The sequence below is a fragment of the Hibiscus syriacus genome, unplaced genomic scaffold (genome assembly GCF_006381635.1).
Source record: "Hibiscus syriacus cultivar Baekdansim isolate YM2019G1 unplaced genomic scaffold, ASM638163v2 tig00000340_pilon, whole genome shotgun sequence".
In the NCBI taxonomy this organism is placed as follows: Eukaryota; Viridiplantae; Streptophyta; class Magnoliopsida; order Malvales; family Malvaceae; genus Hibiscus; species Hibiscus syriacus.
In genome coordinates, this window is record NW_024061783.1 from 8,030,815 (window position 1) to 8,053,191 (window position 22,377).

Here is a 22,377-nt window from a genome sequence, read left to right on the forward strand (position 1 = left end):
TTTGGTACCCAAATTCTTTTGGGTCATATTCATTAGTTTCCAAAATCCTAGTCCCCTTAGGTATCCATTTGTGTAGGATATTTTTATCTTTAGTAGTAATGAGTTCTTTAGGAACCCACATACTTCTAATGATTTTTCCATTAGAGGTTCTTTGGGGACCTCTATGATTGTAGTTTCTAAAACTTTTTCTAACAAAGTTGGATTTTGAATTTCCACCTTTTTCAAAATGTTTTGTTCCAACTTTATCAAAATAAGTTTTAAGATCATCAATTTTCTTTTGATTATCATCATTGATCTTTGAAAGTAAATTTTGCAAATCTAAATTTTTCTTTTCAAACTCTTCTAGTTTGATTTGAAAATCTTTGATTTACTTCAAGATCGTTGTTGGTTTTGGATATGAGTTTGTTTTCATTTTTCAATTTTGAAACATCATTTTTATATTTTAAAAACAATTTCTCATAATCCGAAGCCAACCCATTGTACTCCTCAAATAACTCATCATAAGATAAATCATCAAAATCGGATGAGTTAGAGGTTACCTTAGAATCTTCCCCGAATGCCATCAAGCACAAGTTTGCTACTTCTTGTTCCTCTTCAACGGAACTTTCTTCATCGCTCCATGTAGCCACATGAGCCTTGTGTTTATTCTTTGATTGACCCTTTTTCTTCAATTGTGGGCAATCATATTGACATGCCCAGCTTTTTGCATTCATAGCAAATGATTGGGTCCTTCTCTTTTGGTTCATTTTTGAGACCTTCGTTTCGTTTGAATTTTCTTCCTTGGTAAGGTCTCATCATTTTTCTGAACCGTTTGGCAAACAATGCCATTTCCTCGTCATCATCATCATTATTAGAATCACTCTCATCTTTTGTGGATTTGAGAGCAACTCCAATATTTTTCTTCTTCTTCTTTTCCTTTGGTGTCTCTTCAACTTTATCAAGGTCCACCTCATCTTCAAGCATCATCTCATGAGTGAGGAATGAACCGATAAGTTCTTCAAGAGTTAAGGACGATAGGTCCTTAGACTCGATGATTGCCGTCTTCTTTGATTGCCATGATTTTGGGAGGGAGTAGACTAACTTCCTCACAAGCTTTTCATTTGAGATGATCTCTCCATATGATTTGAGACCATTGACAAATCGTTGAAAATCTATCCGTCATAGCTTTGATGTCTTCATTGGTTTCATCCTGAAATTTTCATAGCTATGCGTTAGAATACTAATTTTTGATTTCTTTACCTCATCTTACCTTCATGTGTGACTTGAAGCTTGTCCCATATTTCTTTGGCGGTTGTACACGATGAACTCTTCCGTATTCATCTGGTCCAAGAGCACAAAAAATATGGATGGCTTTGGAGTTGAGCTGGAACATTCTTGTCTCTCCTTCACTCCACAACCTTGGATGAGTGAGAGGTTTGAGTATCCTTCTTCTACAGCATTCCATGCTCCCATGTCACTGCTTGAATGAAGTACATATTCTATTCTTCCAATAGGCATAGTTAGCTCCATTGAAGAAAGGAGGCTTTTTGACGGGCATCAAATCGAGACCGGAGTCGAAGTTTGAAGCGGAGGCCATTGATGACTTTAATAATCGATATAACTCTTCCCGAATCGACTACTCAAGAGGCGATTAAACCTTCAAATGACTTAGGCTCTGATACCAATTGTTGAGTTAATCGATCGACGGAATCGGCCAAGAGGGGGTGAATTGGCAATTAAAATTTCGTGAAGCTTTTGCAGAAAATTGAAAGTAATTACACAGCGATTTACAGTGGTTCGACTTTCTCAAACAAAGTCTATGTCCACTACCTTAGCTATCCACACTAAGGATTTTCCAACAAATTCACTAATTTGTTCTTTCTTTTGAGGCCAAAGAGATAACCTTACAAAATCCCTCAAGAGTATCCCCGACTCTTGGAACACTCTTTTTCCCAAGAGAAGATTACAAATTTGCAAACTTACAAGAAAACCTCACAAGGTAAGATGTTTGCACAATTCTAGAACAAGAAAGAACACTCAAAGATATTACAAATGAGCACAAATGGTGTTCTTGAAAGCAAAATGAATATGAAAGGAAAATTGGCTTGATTTGCACAAACTTGGTGTTTGATGCTTTCTCTCTTGTTTCTATATTTCTTGTTGATCAAGGGCTTCAGAACTTGTTTAAATACACCTTGAATCTCTTCTGAACGTTGGGATGATTAGTGAAGATCATATAGCCGTTTAGTGTGAAAACAATTAATAAAACAGTTTGGAGCGTGGGGGGAATCGGTACCCCCTATGGGGAATCGGTTCCCTAAGTGTAAAATTCAAATATTTTGACCGTTGAACAGGGGGAATCGGTTCCCTCCGAGCATTCTAGAAATCTCGGAGCCAAACCCTTCAGGGGGGAATCGGTACCCCCTTGGGGGGGGGGGAATCGGTTCCCTCTGAGCAATCTGGAATTTTTGGCTTTGAAATGGTTCGAAATACTTTGAAAGATTATTTTGAAATTGTTTTAAGATTAAAACTTATTTTTACACTTAAGTAAGGATTAAAAATGATTTTTGAAATATTTTGAGTAATGTTTTGATATTCGAATAATTATATCAAATATACTTAGAAAATCATTTTGGAAAATCTTAAAATTCATTTAACTTAATTTGTTATATCAAAATATCAAAATGTTTTCAACAGAATCACATTTACTAGCTGTTAAGAGAATCTTTAGATACCTTAAGGACACTCCTAGTTTAGGACTTTGGTATCCTAGAGACTCTAGCTTTAGCTTGCATTCCTTTTCTGATGCGGATTATGGAGGATGCAAATTAGATAGGAAAAGCACCTCCGGTACTTGTCAATTCCTTGGAAATATGTTGATTTCTTGGTTTTCAAAGAAGCAAAATTGTGTTGCATTATCTACCCTGAAGCGGAATACATTTCAACCGGTAGTTGTTGTGCAAAGTTTTTATGGATGAAACAACAACTTTTGATTATGGAATTGAAGTAGGTACCATTCCTATCAAGTGTGACAATACTAGTGCTATTTGTCTCACTAAAAATCCCATCCAACACTCTAGAACTAAGCACATTGAAATAAGACATCACTTCATTAGAGACCATGTCACTAAGGAAGATGTAGTTCTAGAATATGTTGATACTTTGCATTAATTAGCGGATATCTTTACAAAACCCTTAGATAAGGAAAGATTTTGGACACTTAGGAGAGAATTAGGTTTGACCAACCTATCTTCACTTAGTGTTTAGAAATATTTTTTTAACACTTTTAATAAATACTGAAAAATGCTCATAATAGCATTAATTTAGCATTTTGGGTGTTTAAAATCGGATTTTAGCATTTTGGTGCAGAGAGAATCGATCCCCCCATGAGGGAACCGATTCCCCCTTTGAAGGGGAACCGATTCCCCCACAGGGGAATCGATACCCCCCTGGGGTTCTGTTAAAATCGTGCAAAACCCTTCAAAACACGCAAAAACCCTCCATTTTTCTTCCTTGCCGACCAAACTCTCTTCCTTTCTCTTTTCTTGCCTCAAATCAACGATATTAATCAGAATTCGCTTCAAATATCATCTTCTAAACCTGTTGGAGTCATTAAAATCGTGCAAACAACATCTAAATCCCCTCAATCTTCATCTTTCAAGGTAAATTTTTCTAAACTCTCTATTTCATTGTTTTTGAACATAGGATTAGTTTTAATTAGTTATAGGTTGAAATAGTGATTGGGCATTGATTGTTTAGTGATTAGAAACTAGATGTTACAACTAATTTCATCAAAAACACAAGAATTTTCCAAAATTTTTAAATTTTCGAAATTAAAAAAAAATTGTTGTTTTTCAAATCATTGTGTTTGATTAAATTATGTTGTTATGAAAACTATACATATATTGTTTCTCAAAACCATATTTTCAAAGTTTTTTCAAAACTTTGCCCATTAGGATTGATTTAGAGAACCTTGAAATATTGAGGACTCAATTGAGTTTTGGGATTAATTAAATTGCATACATTTGATTTTAAATTGCAGGTTATCCAATTTATTCCAATTTCCTTCACCATGTCTAATCCTAACGTGCTAGGTCTTCTAGTCGTTCACACCGACAACCAAATCCACCTCCAAATCCTCCACCTATTCCAATTCTAATCCTAATCCTATTGATACTATTTGACTATCCAAAATCCGTGTTTCAATCATCCTGGTCCTAGAAATCATCGTTTTTGGTATTATCAATATTTCGACTCTTACAAAATCCGGGAAGAACGTATTCCTTCTCGTCGAGCTATGTTAGCTATTAATTTTAAATATCTTCCTCTTTTACAAGAATGGAAATTTGATAAACTCTTTGACCTTGAACCCATCGTTTACCATCAACTTGTTCGTATTTTCTATTCTAATGCCGTTTGTGTAAAGACCAAACTGAAACCGAAACCATAGGAATTCGTTCCTACCTCTAGGACAATTCTATATATTGACTCGGCTTACATAGCCAATACATTCGGATTAGATAATGAAGGGATTTCAAATGAAAACAGTTTTAGGATCGTTATAAAGAAGGGATGTGCAAGTGTCCTAGACCTTCATGAACGTTTTCTTCATCTAATGATTTCTTGGTGGTTTCGACCATTTGGAGGTCGTTATTCTACTCTTAGAGCCTTAGATCTTTGGTGGTTACATTGTTTTGAAAACAATATTAAAATCAACCTACCTCAGATTATTTTTGCTGAAATTGTTGAAACCGTAAATCTTGTTCCTAATAAAAAACTTTGTTCATCTCTTGTTGGTTGTATTTTTAGTAATCTGTTTCCAAAGCTGGGCTTAGAGTCGGTCTAGATGCCGTTTTTTCCTCTTAAGAAACAAATTAACCTTCTTTCTTTAACGAGCGGGATGGATTAAGGATAAGGAAACCGGGGAATGGGTTCGATCTTCTGCAACTACTCCGGGAGCTAGTTCTTCACAAGCTCCACCCGAAGCTGATGAAGATCTCGAGCTTGAGCAACTAGCGAGACATCGATGAAGCTGAAGATGAACCTGAGCAGGCCGAGGAGCAGCCCGAAAGAGCAAGCACAACAATCGACTCAAATGCCTCCATATTTTCAATCTTTTATGGACATTTGATTACCGATATGCGACCATGGATTCACGCTTTAATTCTATAGTGTCCCATTTATCCACAATGGGAGCTCAACAATTGAAATTCTTCGGGAAATGCGTGCAAATAATGAAGCAACCAACGCACGTATTAATGACCTCACTAACGAAATGGCCGCTATGCGAGCTCGTTTTCCTCCTCCTGATCCGATATGATTAAATGTTTTACTTTGTTTTCCAAACTTATTGTTTTTAACATTTTGAATATTTTGGAATGTTTGAATTTATGGATGGTGTGAACTTATATGTTTCACGTTTATTTGAATCTTTTTGATTTAACAAAAAGGGGGAAGTGTGTTTTAAGTGTGTTTTTAAATGATAAATGGGAGAAGTGTTAAAGTAAGGGGAGTAATTTCAAAACTTGATTTCAAAATCTTAAAATTACTAAAATGTTTTGTTATATCAAAAGGGGGAGATTGTTGAAAACTTTTGATATTTCGATATAACAAATTAAGTTAAATGAATTTTAAGATTTTCCAAAATGATTTTCTAAGTATATTCGATATAATTATTCGAATATCAAAACATTACTTCAAATATTTCAAAATTCATTTTTAATCCTTACTTAAGTGTAAAATTAAGTTTTAATCTTAAAACAATTTAAAAATAATCTTTCAAAGTATTTCGAACCATTTCAAAGTCAAAAATTCCAGATTGCTCAGAGGGAACCGATTCCCCCCCAAGAGGGTACCGATTCCCCCTGAATGGTTTGGCTCCGAGATTTCCAAAATGCTCGGAGGGAACGATTCCCCATAGGGGGTACCGATCCCCCCTGTTCAATAGTCGAAATATTTGAATTTTACACTTAGGGAACCGATTCCCCATAGGGGGTACCGATTCCCCCACGCTCCAAACTGTTTTATTAATTATTTTCACACTAAAACGGCTATATGATCTTCTCTAATCATCCCCAACGTTCAGAAGTGATTCAAGATGTATTTAAACAAGTTCTGAAGCCCTTGATCAACAAGAATTCATAGAGAAACAAGAGAGAAAGCATCAAACACCAAGTTTGTGCAAATCAAGACAATTTTCCTTTCAATATTCATTTTGCTTTCAAGAACACCATTTGTGCTCATTTGTAATTATCTTTGAGTGTTCTTTTCTTGTTCTAGAATTGTGCAAACATCTTACCTTGTGATCTTCTCTAATCATCCCCAACGTTCAGAAGTGATTCAAGATGTATTTAAACAAGTTCTGAAGCCCTTGATCACAAGAATTCATAGAGAAACAAGAGAGAAAGCATCAAACACCAAGTTTGTGCAAATCAAGACAATTTTCCTTTCAATATTCATTTTGCTTTCAAGAACACCATTTGTGCTCATTTGTAATTATCTTTGAGTGTTCTTTTCTTGTTCTAGAATTGTGCAAACATCTTACCTTGTGAGGTTTTCCTTGTAAGTTTGCAAATTTGTAATCTTCTCTTTGGGAAAAGAGTGTTCTCAAGAATTGGGGTATATTCTTGAGGGTATTGTAAGGTTATCTCTTTGTCCTCAAAAGAAAGAACAAATTAGTGAATTTGTTGGAAAATCCTTAGTGTGGATAGCTAAGGTAGTGGACGTAGACTTTGATTGAGAAAGTCGAACCACTCTAAATCGCTGTACAAATCTTTTCAATTTTCTGCAAAAGCTTCCACCAAATTTTTAATTGCCAATTCACCCCCCTCTTGGCTAATTCCGTCGATCGATTAACTCAACAAACTTCTTAGTATCGATGAGACTTTTCGGAACCCTTACAAGAGTCTTCAAAAAGAAAATGATATGTTAAAGAAAAAGATAGCGGAGTTAGAAGGAGCAGAGTTAATCCACTCATCCGTACAAGAGGTAACCATGCAAGAAAACGAGGCCTTAAAAGAGAAGATTGTTGAATTAGAAGTCATAGTGCATAGATGCCATCAGCGAATCCAACAACTAGAGTTATTTGAAGAAGCGACAAATTTAAGAATTTTTGTGATTTCAGAAACAGAGGAAGAACGATGCATCATGAGATTGATGATAGAGCTCGAAAGATTAGGGAATAAGGCAAGATTCTTCGTTTAGTATTTATGTCGATATAATCTCTTTGCCTAAGTGATTATAGGTTGTGTGTTGTTGAGTACTTTTTATATAAACTAAGTTATTTTGGAATCAATATCGGGTTGCATTTGCATTTGACATCCACATTTTCATTCACATTGCTTTAATTTAAACTTTTTTACATGCATCAATCATGAAAACGTGAGAATAACTCGTGAAAGATAATGTGACAGAAGCTCTAAAAGCAAACTGAAGTTACCCGAGGTGTGTTTTTGAAAAAAATTGAAAGAAATGAATGAAATATTAGCACGTGTTAGTAGGATCGAGAGAATCCAAGAGCAACTCGTAAGGACACAGCAAGAAATGACTGTAGAAGCAAGAAAGTTCCAAGTTGAGTCCAGGGAACAAATGTCCAAGTTGATGAGCATGATGGTTACAGTAATACATGGGGAGAAATCGTTAGAGGACCCTATTATGTAAGGAAATATGATGACTTCAAGTGAGAATATGATTGTTAGTGGTGCAGCCAATGCGATGACAACAACTGATCAAGAACCTATTACAGAGTGTTGTAATCCAGGTCAACTCAAATAATCGAGCACGATTATAGGAAATATGACAGTTACCATGCGTGGAAAAGCAAAAGTTGAAGGTGAAATTGCTAACATAAAAGTTGAGTCTGGCTCAAAGAAGAGAGGCGTAGAGGAGGTTCAAATGCCAATAAAGAAGACTAAAAAGAATAGAAAGAAGAAGAAGATGATACCTCTGATTTCGATTTCGATCTCATACTCAGACTTGTTACCCTTTCTCTTTGAAAGTGGGGTCCTGACGCCTTTTCCTTCGAGGTACAATACTTATTCGCGTCTAGACTGGAAAGATGTCAAAAATTCATGCGACTATCATATTGGAGAGTTTAACCACTCTACAGAAGATTATACGATCCTAAGATTTAAAGTTCAAAACCTCATCACGGAAGGGCTATTATGTTTTGAAAATGGAAAACCTAAGCTCCCCGAAAGCTCAAAACTTGACGATGAAGGGAGATCTGCTAACCAATGTCTCTCCCAAGATTCTAGTCAAACGTTAAAACTTCAAAGCGAGTGTTTCAGTGATAAATCTCGAGGTCTTCAATATGCTCATAATAATAGCAAGGAGAAAGTGAGGTCAAAAGATCTTTCATACAGTCAGTTATATCACAAGTTGCTCCAAGCCCAGCTGATTGCTCCACGCCTGGCTAAGCCTCTGCTGCCCCCTTATCCGAGCTGCTATAATGAGAAAGTTTCTGGTGAATATCACGCTGTAGCCCGAGGACACTCTATCGAGAATTGTAGTAACTTCAAACGAAAAGTACAAGATCTTTTGGCTTATGGAGTTATAAAGGTGGATGGTAACAATCAGTCTGTTTTAGTCAAATGGTTTAAAGTCAACCCTCAGAATAGAGTTGATGGGGTCGAAACAAGTAAAGTACATGCGGAAAAGGAGAAGCGTGAAATCAAGGAAAGCAAGGAATGTGAGGTAGAGATAAGGACTCAACATTTAAGACCTCTCTGACGCTAAAACAGAAGATAGAGGTTGGAAGTGACGAGAAAAAAGTCAAAGGAGAGGTAATCCGAGACTGGCCACAAAAGATGTCTTGGGAAAATACAACCCTCAAAGTTTTTCAAGTTCCCATTTCTGACATGCTATCCCCTTTAATCAAGAAGCAGTCCCTCACTCCAAGAACTTTAAGAATGAAGACTAGCCCATCCGCTTATGGCTATGACCTGAATAGTGCTTGTGATTTTCATCTAGGGGCATTGGGCCATAACACTGACAAGTGCATACCATTGATGGAAGAGATAGAAAGGCTTGTTGACAAAGGAGTCTTGACAAGAGACATGATCGAAAAATGGGGAGTAAGTAAGGGTAAAAAATCCTAATCCGACTGGGCACCCATCATTCTAGGGGAAATAGGGCATTCTGGCTAAACAAGTGAAGGTTATGATCCACCACAATCGCATGTTCCATTTGCGGCATCTTGTTTGAACTTTTTTTTTACTTTCTCATCTTTCTGTTTGTAAGGATATTTAAATGAATCTATGTTACTTTAAGGATGGTGAGCATTGAATCAAATTTACGACTTGGAATTCTTTAAATATCAACAGAATTAAAAATTCTTTAAATAACTAGAGTTATAAATCTTTGACAAAATGAAAAGGTTGAAACCTGATAAAACAATGACCTTGACTTTATCCATAGAAGATAAAATCAAAACCATACATTATTATTGCAGGGACCGATACAACCTTCTTTTATCATAAGGGAATGAACAATAGGCTTGGTATTCAGGTATGTACAGGAGCGGACAACATGGGGCATCTCTTGTATATGATGTTAAAATATTGACTATACCACACTTTTGTTGATGATGTTCAATGATGATTATGATCTTGACAGATGGAATAGTCAAGTAGGTGAATCTAGTTTAGGTCAGTTGCTTAGAAATTAAACTCTAAAGATAGATTTTTTGACTTTCAACAACACCTAGACTGTAACAGGTTCTTCTTGACAAGCTTAAGAAATTGAATCCGTATACCCAGAATGTAATTATATATGTATACAATAAAGTTGAGTTATTCCGCTAAGGCAATTGGTTATAGAGGAAACTCGAAAGCCCTGGCTTTATGAATAGATTATATTCAAACCATGAAATTGATCGGGCACCTGGCAATTCGGTGTATGCTCCACTGTGATTGTCAAGTCAAAGATTTTGTGATGAGATGAACCCTTCAGTTAGCCCGAAAAAGGCAAATTACAATAAAGCTGGTTTCAGCTAGCCAGACAATGGCAAAATTAAATCAATTTTATAAATAAGGAGTTTTGGTAAAGATGGACTAAGGGAGTTAAGGAACACCTGCTATAGTCAATTTCACACGAGCACTCAGGAATTTCATTTTTAGATCGATATTTCTGCACTGCCTTGGTTAGAGGAGTTTACGAAGCTTGAAAAAATGGAAGATTTCAGAGAACTGAAATAGAAGTGTTCTAGAAAGTCTAGTAATTGATTATGCTAATTGCGTCATTTTGTGTGCATACGATTAAAATACCAAGCCAAGAAAGAAGGGCATGTTGCGATGTTCACAATGATCGAGAAGGAAATGAAATTTTGGCGGCCGAAACCTTAGAAAATAAGAAGCCAACCTGGAGCCAACCCTTCAATTTTGACACTTGTCAAATAGCTATAACCCTGAAAACATTAAAGAACTTTTTATTCCTTTGATATTATGTGAACTCGTGTTTATGATTTGATTCAAATGTGAGTCTGAATTAAGGGGCAATGTTTAATATAATTCTTTAATTCTTTGATCCCTAAATTAAGAGAAAGGGGAAAACATTTTCAAATAGGACAATTTCAAATGTGAAATGTTCTTGAAGCCAATGAGGCTCATTGTGCCTCGATTAGAGAAGAAGAATAAGCAATGCCAGAATATGAAGCATTCCACAATCTTGAAACAGATGGTCTAAGAAATCATAAAGGATGAAGAATAAGAGATCATAACACCCCTTTTTGACATTGTCGGTAACCAATCAAGAAACAAATCACTGCCTTGTTTGAAAAGGGTACATATCCTAGCATATAGCAAAAAATGCAAGAACGCGATCGGGCATTGATGAATTTTAGCACCCAAGTGGAGAAGAGCCATGAAAATGCCCACTTTGGAGCATGATCAGAAACCCAGATCATGTTGAGATAACAAGGTTCATACCAAGAAGACCTTGAGAATGAGTCTCACAATTTGAAATATCAGGGGAAAACTCTGAATTTGAGCAGAGCTTAACTCGTAAGGCAAATCAGTTGAGAATAAATCAATGGCAGAGTCCTGTAAGAACAACTCTGAAACGTAATTGAGACAAGGATGAAAAGGGGGCATCAAGATCATGTTACTGACTGCAGCAAAAATTCGAGAGAGATAACACTTCCTCCAAAATAAAGACAGAAAACAAAGACAAGATGATTAGGCAAATCTTTAGAAGATTCAAGCTACTATATCGATGTCTGCATAAAACCTAGAGAATAATGATCAAGAGGAAGAAGGCTTGGTTTCCCACCTTGGAGTCAAAGGAAAACTGAATCAACATTTACACATGCATGAGAACATCATTTGCATAAAGAACTGCATTGCATTGCATTCATATTTCACACATAAACATTTGGTTTTTACAGATCTTCCAAGGAAAAAAGATTCATGGTATCCAAATCCCAACAAATCAAAGCTAGAATTCAAATCTCAAATGCAAGGAATCACATTTAGAGAGGCGGACATAAAGAATAAGATGGGTCTAATCCACAGAGAAAGCATTACTTTGAAGTGGAGCATGTTCCCCAACCTTTAAGTTGTTTTATAAGTGAAAAAATGAGAAAGGTTTCTTATTCAAATTTGAAAATTAAAATTTTTGAAAAGTAAGAAAGGTTTCTTACCTAGTAAAATATTTCCAAAATTTATAAATCCTTCGGGTCATCCATAAGACCTTCGTGCAGGATGTTTTCACATGAGAAAGGTTTCTCATTTAAATCTAAAATTAAAATTTTTGAAAAGTAAGAAACGTTTCTTACCTAGTAAATTATTTCCAAAATTAAGTCCTTCGGGTCATCAGTAAGTCTTTCGAGCATGATGCTTAAATCCTTTGGGCCATCTTAAGCCTTCACCGAAGAGTAGTGAAGCAAATCCATCAGTAAGCCTTCCGAGCATAACGATGAAGTCCTCCAGGCCATTTTAAGTCTTCACGGAAGAATAGTGAAGCACATCCAGATCTGACATTCCCTTCAGAAGAAGTGGAACAAATCATTCTTTTTCAAGATTTGATATTCCCTGAGTGACAGCGGAACAAGTCTACCATGATTCAATCTTCCCTGAGTGACAACGGAATGGATCAACTCAACCAGATCTGATATTCCCTTCAGAAGAAGCGAAACATATCACTCTTTTTCAAGATTTGATATTCTCTGAGTGACAGCAGAACAAGTCTACCACGATTCAATCTTCCATGAGTGATAGCAGAATGGATCAACTCATCTAGATATGATATTCCCTTTAGAAGAAACGGAACATATCACTCTTTTTCAAGATTTGATATTCCCTGAGTGACAGCGGAACAAGTCTACCATGATTCAATCTTCCCTGAGTGACAGCGAGATGGATCAACTCATCCAGATCTGATATTCCCTTCAAAAGAAGCAGAACATATCACTCTTTTTCAAGATTTGATATTCCCTGAGTGACAGCGGAACAAGTCTACCACGATTCCCCCTGAGATCTGATATTCCCTGAGTGACAGTGAAACAGATCTCTTATCATATCTCAAACCATGAAGTTGACTGGACGAAAAACGTATTGTCTTTTCATCTTTTCCATATTCTTGTTGACACAAGAATGGTCAAAGAGAGGCAACTGTCGACACTCATTTTTCGTGATGTCTTTTAATATTTTATTATTATTATTATTAATTTACATGCAGGCTAAATACAAAAATAAATTCCAGAGCCCATTACAAAGCTCAACATCAACCCAATTACAAGACCCAGCTTGAAGCCCAAATACCACACCCTTGCAGCAACAGCACGTAAAGCACCCAAATCTTCAGAAAACATCATTGCATACGCCCAAATATTCAACTGCTCCAACCAAATCTCACCAAAAACTCAGAAAATTAACATACAACAACAAAGGATTCGGTGGAGACTGAAAGCTAAAAAGGAGGGAATCATTCGATCAGAAGGAAAAAAAAACAATTGGGGGGCAGTTAACGAACGGAGTGGAGGGAAACAAATCACGAACAAGGAGTAAGTAGAAAACACGAAACAAAAGGGGGTTCTACTCCTATCATCGAAAAAAAGAAGTGTATGTAAACATGATTCCTAACCCAATTACAAAGATCAAATAGTATAACCAAAAGGATTCGGCCTTTTCTCCCGAAAAATAATAAAAGCAATTCAACCAGGTTATATTCTTTATCTTTTAGGAATATTAAGTAATATTACATATTTGTCATTTTTTAAGAAAATAAGAATAAGGTGGTAAGCTAATATTGAGTTACCTGTTGATGCTTCGTATCTCGATCGAAGTTGGTATTAGACGTGACTCATTTAATCTTAATTTCACAACATAGAACAAGAACAATCTATACAACCCAAAATAAAAAATCCATCAATAAGAAAATCGCAGCAAATAATGAAAATCCTTTCTTTTATGAGAGGAACCAACTAATTAGAAAGTAGTCCCAAAATAAAAGTTCTTACTTATCCGGTCCGACGAATTCTGCTGTCGTCACTCGGAAACAAAACTTCACCGAGTTGCAGGAAAGCCTTTCATCTCCCAGTCCTTGCCATTTGATTACGCGGTTTTGGGATCTTTTCCATGGGGATTTTGAGCAATAGAGATGGTGGTCATTTTTCCTTGGTTGGGGATATAGGGTTTAGTGTTAAGAGTTTAATTAGGAGGTTAGCTTGGAGTTATCTTCGTGGTGGTTTTAAGTCTAGTTTGGCACCGATTCACTGTGATTTCGTTTATTTTGGGGTCTCGGTTGTGATGAGAAGGAAGAAGGTAGATGCTGGGTTAGAGAAAAGAAGAGAGGAGTGTTCAAAGTCGCTCAGGTTGAAGGATAAGGGGTCGAGCGGTCGGAGGGAGGAAGCGTTGGTGAGTGGTGATGAAGCGGCAGTCCACCTCCTTCTCTGGTTCTTAGCAGCATTCATGTGAGTGAAGAGTAGGAAAGAATGAGCAGCCGAGAGATGAGAGTGAAGAAAAAAGTAAAGAGCGGGTGAATTGTTTTAGAATTCTGTTAGGTTTAGTTGAAAAATAACTTTTATATTACATCTTTGGGGTAAATTAGTGATTAGCCATCGTATTTTAATGGTAAAGTTTAATTTTAGTCCCTTATATATTTTATTTTAATTATGGCATAATAATTTAATAACTTATAACTTTATTTCTATTTTTATTTTTGCATGTTTATGATTTTAGTTTCTACTTTTGCTTTGACTTCCTATTTATTTTAATTGTAATGGGTAAACTGATTTACTTTCCATATTTGTTTGATTATAATTTTCAGAATATTAAATGTGTTTATATATGACTTTGTGTACTTTACGTATATATGGTATATTTATATATGTTAAATGTATCCCATAATTGGATTTTATATTTTGTGTGATAAGTGGTGATCTGTACATATATGCATTATTCTAATTATGGTAATATGTAAATGTACATACTAAACACGTAAACATTTTTTTTGTAGGTTTACATTAAATATGTAATTAGCAAATAGGCCCAATTTCCATTCATTTTGGAATCATATTAACATTTACACTCATTTCCTTTAATATATGTCCATTAAAAATCTATTCTCCATATTTATGTTATGATATATATCATTAATTGCATAGTGCATGTATATATATATATACCGTATATATGTTTGTATTAATTGCATAGAATTAAAGTTTTCTTATATTGTTTTATATGTAAGTTATTTGTTCCTTCATGTATATATTTAAAGCCCGATTCATAAATAGATTTTGACATAAACACTACTTGACTCGAATCAAAATAAATTGATTAAGGGTAATATTCGATCATTTAAAAATTATCAAAAGAAGCTTTATAATACATAAATATTTAATCCATTTTTAAATATATCATTAAGTATTAATACTAGAACTTACATTTTAAATTTGAGCTCCTATGTTCCTTAATTTTCATAATTTGACACTTTAAGTTAGGAAATGCCTTAATTTATTTTTAGTTTAATTAAAACAAATAAAATTTTGTTTGATTGCATTGTTTTTACAAATCTAAGGCACTGTTCACTTATTAAGGAATTAATAGTATATCTCCCACGATCGTGCTCAGGGGGTGAATGCTGGTAATTCCTTGAATAAGTCGACATCCTTTTCAAAACCACATCATGTTTTCTAAAAATGAGGCAATATTCGGTTATTAGGCACAATAGTTGATCTCCCGTATTTACGCTCGGGGGCGAATGCTATCAGTCTCAATAAACGAATACCCTTTTTAATTTTGCATCCTTAATGATTTTTAAATTAAATAATATCAAACTCCAAATTTCTGATTTTAAATATAGGGTAATCAACTGGGTAGTAATTTTTGGGCGCTTGTGGGGGTGCTAATCCTTCCCCACGCGTAACCGACTCCCGAACCTGATTTATGGATTTTCGCAGACCTTCAAACTCGGTATTTTGATAAAAACAAAAATGTTTTATTAAAAGCATCCGGTTTTTATGGTGTTCCAATCTCACCTTAAATGATTGGTGGCGACTATTCATATTTCGAAATAATTTTCAAAGAGAAAAACCCGTCGGTATCGATCTTTTCCCTCCGGGCGAGAAACGGTTACGAGAGCTTGGCGACTCCGCTGGGGACTTTTGTTTTTTTAAACAAATTGAGAGTCTAGCCACAAGTTGGGTACCCTATATTTATGATTTTTGAAATTTTGAGTTCGATCTTATTTAATATATGGTTCATTATGTTCTTTTTAAAAAAAGATTTTCTCTCTAGTTAATGCTTACACTTGTGTGAAATATTTAGGAGTGTTGCATATCATAAGCTCTAACCCGAGCTCAAACCCGATTTATCTAAGTAGAGAGAAACGTCACACCTCACAAGGAGCATTGGGCTTCCTTGTGTGGGTCTGAAAAAGTATCTCTGGAAAACACCCTAAGTTGCCTATCCGGATACCAGATCCGAGGTACGCTTTTAGTGGTGTGATCCTCTGAGTTGAACTAGATTCGCAAGTCTGTAATGGGCCAGAATCGAGGGGCAACCTTAGCAGGTTGTAAAGATGGATTGGGAACCATTTTCTAGAACCCAACCTCATATAAAGAATTTAGTAAGCCTACCCCGTTAAAGCCATGCGAATAACCTAGGAGAACTAGAATGCATATGGTTAGGACCATTAATTTCCTTTGTATGCTTTATTTTTTAGTCTCAACTTTAAGTCATATTTAAGATTTTTTTTTGACTAATCATTTAAACTAACTTGATTCTTGTGGTCTTGTTTCTACTAACATTGAATTTCTTTTGTATGCTCTTATTGCATTTTTGCATGTATCATTGTCATATCACATCATTTCATAAACGATATTGATTCTCAGATCAACTAGTTATTATAAAAGAGCTTAAGGCAACAATGTCTTCTGATGGGCTGGGAATACAATTAGTGTTTAGACCTAGTCCGAGTACGGGCATATGTGATTCAGAGACAGCCTTGTCACTACCGAAGAATAATTTTTTCCAGATAAGGTAATTATCTGAGCCTTGTAGCACACTCAGACACTGAGAGAGAAAAAACATGAGGCTAACCAGGAATTAGCACAAAGGCGAGCATAGATTGAACAGCTCGAAGCACATATTCTTAGTATCGATGAGACTTTTCGGAACCCTTACAAGAGTCTTCAAAAAGAAAATGATATGTCAAAGAAAAAGATAGCGGAGTTAGATGGAGCAGAGTTAATCCACTTATCCATACAAGAGGTAACCATGCAAGAAAACGAGGCCTTAAAAGAGAAGATTGTTGAATTAGAAGTCATAGTGCATAGATGCCATCAGCGAATCCAACAACTTGAAGAGACCCGACCCTTAACTATTCCAAATCTTGGAATTTGTCTACAGCAGGCTCAGGACACCATTTAAAGACAACATGAAGCAATGTAGAGAGCAATGGATCATGCCCGTAATGTAGCTCGCCAAGTCTAAGAGTTATTTGAAGAAGCGACAACTTTAAGAATTTTTGTGATTCCAGAAACAGAGGAAGAACGACGCATCATGAGATTGATGATAGAGCACGAAAGATTAGGGAATAAGGCAAGATTATTCGTTTAGTATTTATGTCGATATAATCTCTTTTCCTAAGTGATTATATGTTGTGTATTGTTGAGTACTTTTTATATAAACTAAGTTATTTTGGAATCAATATCGGGTTGCATTTGCATTTTGCATCCACATTTGCATTCACATTGCTTTAATTTAAACTTTTTTACATGCATCAATCATGAAAACGTGAGAATAACTCGTGAAAGATAATGTGACAGAAGCTCTAAAAGCAAACTGAAGTTACCCGAGGTGTGTTTCTGAAAAAAATTGAAAGAAATGAATGAAATATTAGCACGTGTTAGTAGGATCGAGAGAATCCAAGAGCAACTCGTAAGGACACAGCAAGAAATGACTGAGGAAGCAAGAAAGTTCCAAGTTGAGTCCAGGGAACAGATGTCCAAGTTGATGAGCATGATGGTTACAGTAATACATGGGGAGAAATCGTTAGAGGACCCTATTATGCAAGGAAATATGATGACTTCAAGTGAGAATATGATTGTTAGTGGTGCAGCCAATGCGATGACAACAACTGATCAAGAACCTGTTAGAGAGTGTGGTAATCTAGGTCAACTCAAATAATCGAGCACGATTATAGGAAATATGACAGATACCATGCGTGGAAAAGCAAAAGTTGAAGGTGAAATTGCTAACATAAAAGTTGAGTCTGGCTCAAAGAAGAGAGGTATAGAGGAGGTTCAAATGCCAATAAAGAAGACTAAAAAGAATAGAAAGAAGAAGAAGATGATACCTCCAATTCTGATTCCGATCTCATACTCAGACTTGTTACCATTTCTCTTTGAAAGTTGGCTCCTGATGCCTTTTCCTCTGAGGTACAATACTTATTCGCGTCTAGACTGGCAAGATGTCAAAAATTCATGCGACTATCATATTGGAGAGTTTAACCACTCTACATAAGATTGTACGATCCTGAGATTTAAAGTTCAAAACCTCATCACGGAAGGGCTATTATGTTTTGAAAATGGAAAACCTAAGCTCTCCGAAAGCTCAAAACTTGACGATGAAGAGATATATGCAAACCAATGTCTCTCCCAAGATGCTAGTCAAACGTTAAAACTTCAAAGCGAGTGTTTCAGTGATCAATCTCAAGGTCTTCATTCTGCTCATAATAATGGCAAGGAGAAAGTGAGGTTAAAAGAGCTTTCATATAGCCAGTTATATCACAAGTTGCTCCAAGCCCAGGTGATTGCTCCAAGCCTGGCTAAGCCTCTGCTGCCCCCTTATCCGAGCTGGTATAATGAGAAAGTTTCTTGTGAATATCACGCTGTAGCCCGAGGATACTCTATCAAGAATTTTAGTAACTTCAAACGACAAGTGCAAGATCTTTTGGCTTAAGGAGTTATAAAGGTGAATATTAACAATCAGTCTGTTTCAGTCAAACAGTTTAAAGTCAACCCTCGGAATGGAGTTGATGGGGTCGAAACAAGTAAAGTACATGCGGAAAAAGAGAAGCGTGAAATCAAGGAAAGCAAGGTATGTGAGGTAGAGATAAGGACTCAACTCTTAAGACCTCTCTGACACTAAAATAGAAGATAGAGGTTGGAAGTGACGAGAAAAAAGTCAAAGGAGAGGTAATCCGAGACTGGCCGCAAAAGATGTCTTGGGAAAATATGACCCTCAAAGTTTTTCAAGTTCCCATTTCTGACATGCTATCCCCTTTAATCAAGAATCAGTCCCTCACTCCAAGACCTTTAAGAATGAAGACTAGCCCATCCGCTTATGGCTATGACCCGAATAGTACTTGTGATTTTCATCTAGGGGCATTGGGCCATCACACTGACAAGTGCATACCATTGATGGAAGAGATAGAAAGGCTTGTTGACAAAGGAGTCTTGACAAGAGACATGATCGACAAATGGGGAGTAAGTAAGGGTAAAAATCCTAATCCGACTGGGCACCCATCATTCTAGGGAAAATAGGGCATTATGGCTAAACAAGTGAAGGTTATGATCCATCACAATCGTTTGTTCCATTTGCGGCATCTTGTTTGAGCTTTTTTTTTACTTTCTCATCTTTCTTTTTGTAAGGATATTTAAATGAATCTATGTTACTTTAAGGATGGTGAGCATTGAATCAAATTTACGACTTGGAATTCTTTAAATATCAACAGAATTAAAAATTCTTTAAATAACTAGAGTTATAAATCTTTGACAAAATGAAAAGGTTGAAACCTGATAAAACAATGACCTTGACTTTATCCATAGAAGATAAAATCAAAACCATACATTATTATTGCAGGGACCGATACAACCTTCTTTTATCATAAGGGAATGAACAATAGGCTTGGTATTCAGGTATGTACAGGAGCGGACAACATGGGGCATCTCTTGTATATGATGTTAAAATATTGACTAGACCACACTTTTGTTGATGATGTTCAATGATGATTATGATCTTGACAGATGCAATAGTCGAGTAGGTGAATCTAGTTTAGGTCAGTTGCTTGGAAATTAAACTCTAAAGATAGATTTTTTGATTTTCAACAACACCTAGACTATAACAGGTTCTTCTTGACAAGCTTAAGAAATTGAATCCGTATACCCAGAATGTAATTATATATGTATACAATAAAGCTGAGCTATTCCGCTAAGGCAATTGGTTATAGAGGAAACTCGAAATCCTTGGCTTTATGAATAGATTATATTCAAACCATGACATTGATCGGGCACCTAGCAATTCGGTGTATGCTCCACTGTGATTGTCAAGTCAAAGATTTTTTGATGAGATGAACCCTTCAGCTAGGCCGATAAAGGCAAATTACAATAAAGCTGATTTCAGCTAGCCAAACAATGGAAAATTAATTTAATTTTATAAATAAGGAGTTTTGGTAAAGATGGACTAAGGGAGTTAAGGAACACCTGCTATAGTCAATTTCACACGAGCACTCAGGAATTTCATTTTTAGATCGATATTTCTGCACTGCCTTGGTTAGAGGAGTCTACGAAGCTTGAACAAATGGAAGATTTCAGAGAACTGAAATAGAAGTGTTCTAGAAAGTCTAGTAATTGATTATGCTAATTGCGTCATTTTGTGTGCATACGATTAAAATACCAAGCCAAGAAAGAAGGGCATGTTGCGATGTTCACAATGATCGAGAAGGAAATGAAATTTTGGCGGCCGAAACCTTAGAAAATAGGAAGCCAACCTGTAGCCAACCCTTCAATTTTGACACTTGTCAAATAGCTATAACCCTGAAAACATTAAAGAACTTTTTATTCCTTCGATATTATGTGAACTCATGTTTATGATTTGATTCAAATGTGAGTCTGAATTAAGGGGCAATGTTTAATATAATTCTTTAATTCTTTGATCCCTAAATTAAGAGAAAGGGGAAAACATTTTCAAATAGGACAATTTCAAATGTGAAATCTTCTTGAAGTCAATGAGGCTCATTGTGCCTCTATTGGAGAAGAAGAATAAGCAATGCCATAACATGAAGCATTCCACAATCTTGAAACATATGGTCTAAGAAATCATAAAGGATGAAGAATAAGAGATCGTAACACCCCATTTTGACATTGTCGGTAACCAATCAAGAAACATATCCCAGCATATAGCAAAAAATGCAAGAACACGATCGGGCATTGATGAATTTTAGCACCCAAGTGGGGAAGAGCCATGAAAATGGCCACTTTGGACCATGATCAGAAACCCAGATCATGTTGAGATAACAAGGTTCAGACCAAGAAGACCTTGAGAATGAGTCTCACAATTTGAAATATCAAGGGAAAACACTGAATTTGAGCAAAGCTTAACTCGTAAGACAAATCAGTTGAGAATAAATCAATGGCAGAGTCTTGTAAGAACAACTCTGAAACATAATTGAGACAAGGATGAAAAGGGGGCATCAAGATCATATTACTGACTGTAGCAAAAATTCGAGAGAGAAAACACTTCCTCTAAAATGAAGACAGAAAACAAAGACAAGATGATTGGGAAAATCTTTAGAAGCTTCAAGCTACTACATCGATGTCTGCATAAACCCTAGAGAAGAATGATCAAGAGGAAGAAGGCTTGGTTTCCCACCTTGGAGTCAAAGGAAAACTGAATCAACATTTACACATGCATGATAACATCATTTGCATAAAAAAATGCATTGCATTGCATTCGAATTTCACACATAAACATTTGGTTGTTACAGATCTTCCAAGGAAAAAAGATTCATGGTATCCAAATCCCAACAAATCAAATCTAGAATTCAAATCTCAAATGAGAGGAATCACATTTAGAGAGGCGGCCATAAAGAATAAGATGGGTCCAATCCACAGAGGAAGCATTACTTTGAAGTGGAGCATGTTCCCCAACCTTTAAGTTGTTTTATAAGTGAAAAAATGAGAAAGGTTTCTCATTCAAATTTAAAAATTGAAACTTTTGAAAAGTAAGAAAGGTTTCTTACCTAGTGAAATATTTCCAAAATTTATAAATCCTTCGGGTCATCCATAAGACCTTCGGGCAGGATGTTTTCACATGAGAAAGGTTTCTCATTTAAATCTAAAATTAAAATTTTTGAAAAGTAAGAAACGTTTCTTACCTAGTAAATTATTTCCAAAATTAAGTCCTTCGGGTCATCAGTAAGTCTTTCGAGCATGATGCTTAAATCCTTTGGGCCATCTTAAGCCTTCACCGAAGAGTAGTGAAGCAAATCCATCAGTAAGCCTTCCGAGCATAACGATGAAGTCCTCCGGGCCATTTTAACTCTTCAGGAAAGAATAGTGAAGCACATCCAGATCTGACATTCCCTTCAGAAGAAGCGGAATAAATCATTCTTTTACAAGATTTGATATTCCTTGAGTGACAGCGGAACAAGTCTACCATGATTCAATCTTCCCTGAGTGACAGCGGAATGGATCAACTCATCCAGATCTGATATTCCCTTCAGAAGAAGCGAAACATATCACTCTTTTTCAAGATTTGATATTCTCTGAGTGATAGCGGAACAAGTCTACCACGATTCAATCTTCCCTGAGTGACAGCGGAATGGATCAACTCATCCAGATCTGATATTCCCTTTAGAAGAAGCGGAACATATCACTCTTTTTCAAGATTTGATATTCCCTGAGTGACAGCGGAACAAGTCTACCATGATTCAATCTTCCCTGAGTGACATCGAAATGGATCAACTCATCCAGATCTGATATTCCCTTCAAAAGAAGCAGAACAAATCACTCTTTTTCAAGATTTGATTTTCTCTGAGTGACAGCGGAACAAGTCTACCACAATTCAATCTTCCCTGAGTAATAGCGGAATGGATCAATTCATCCAGATCTGATATTCCCTTCAGAAGAAGCGGAACATATCACTCATCCCTAGATCTGATATTCCTTGAGAGACA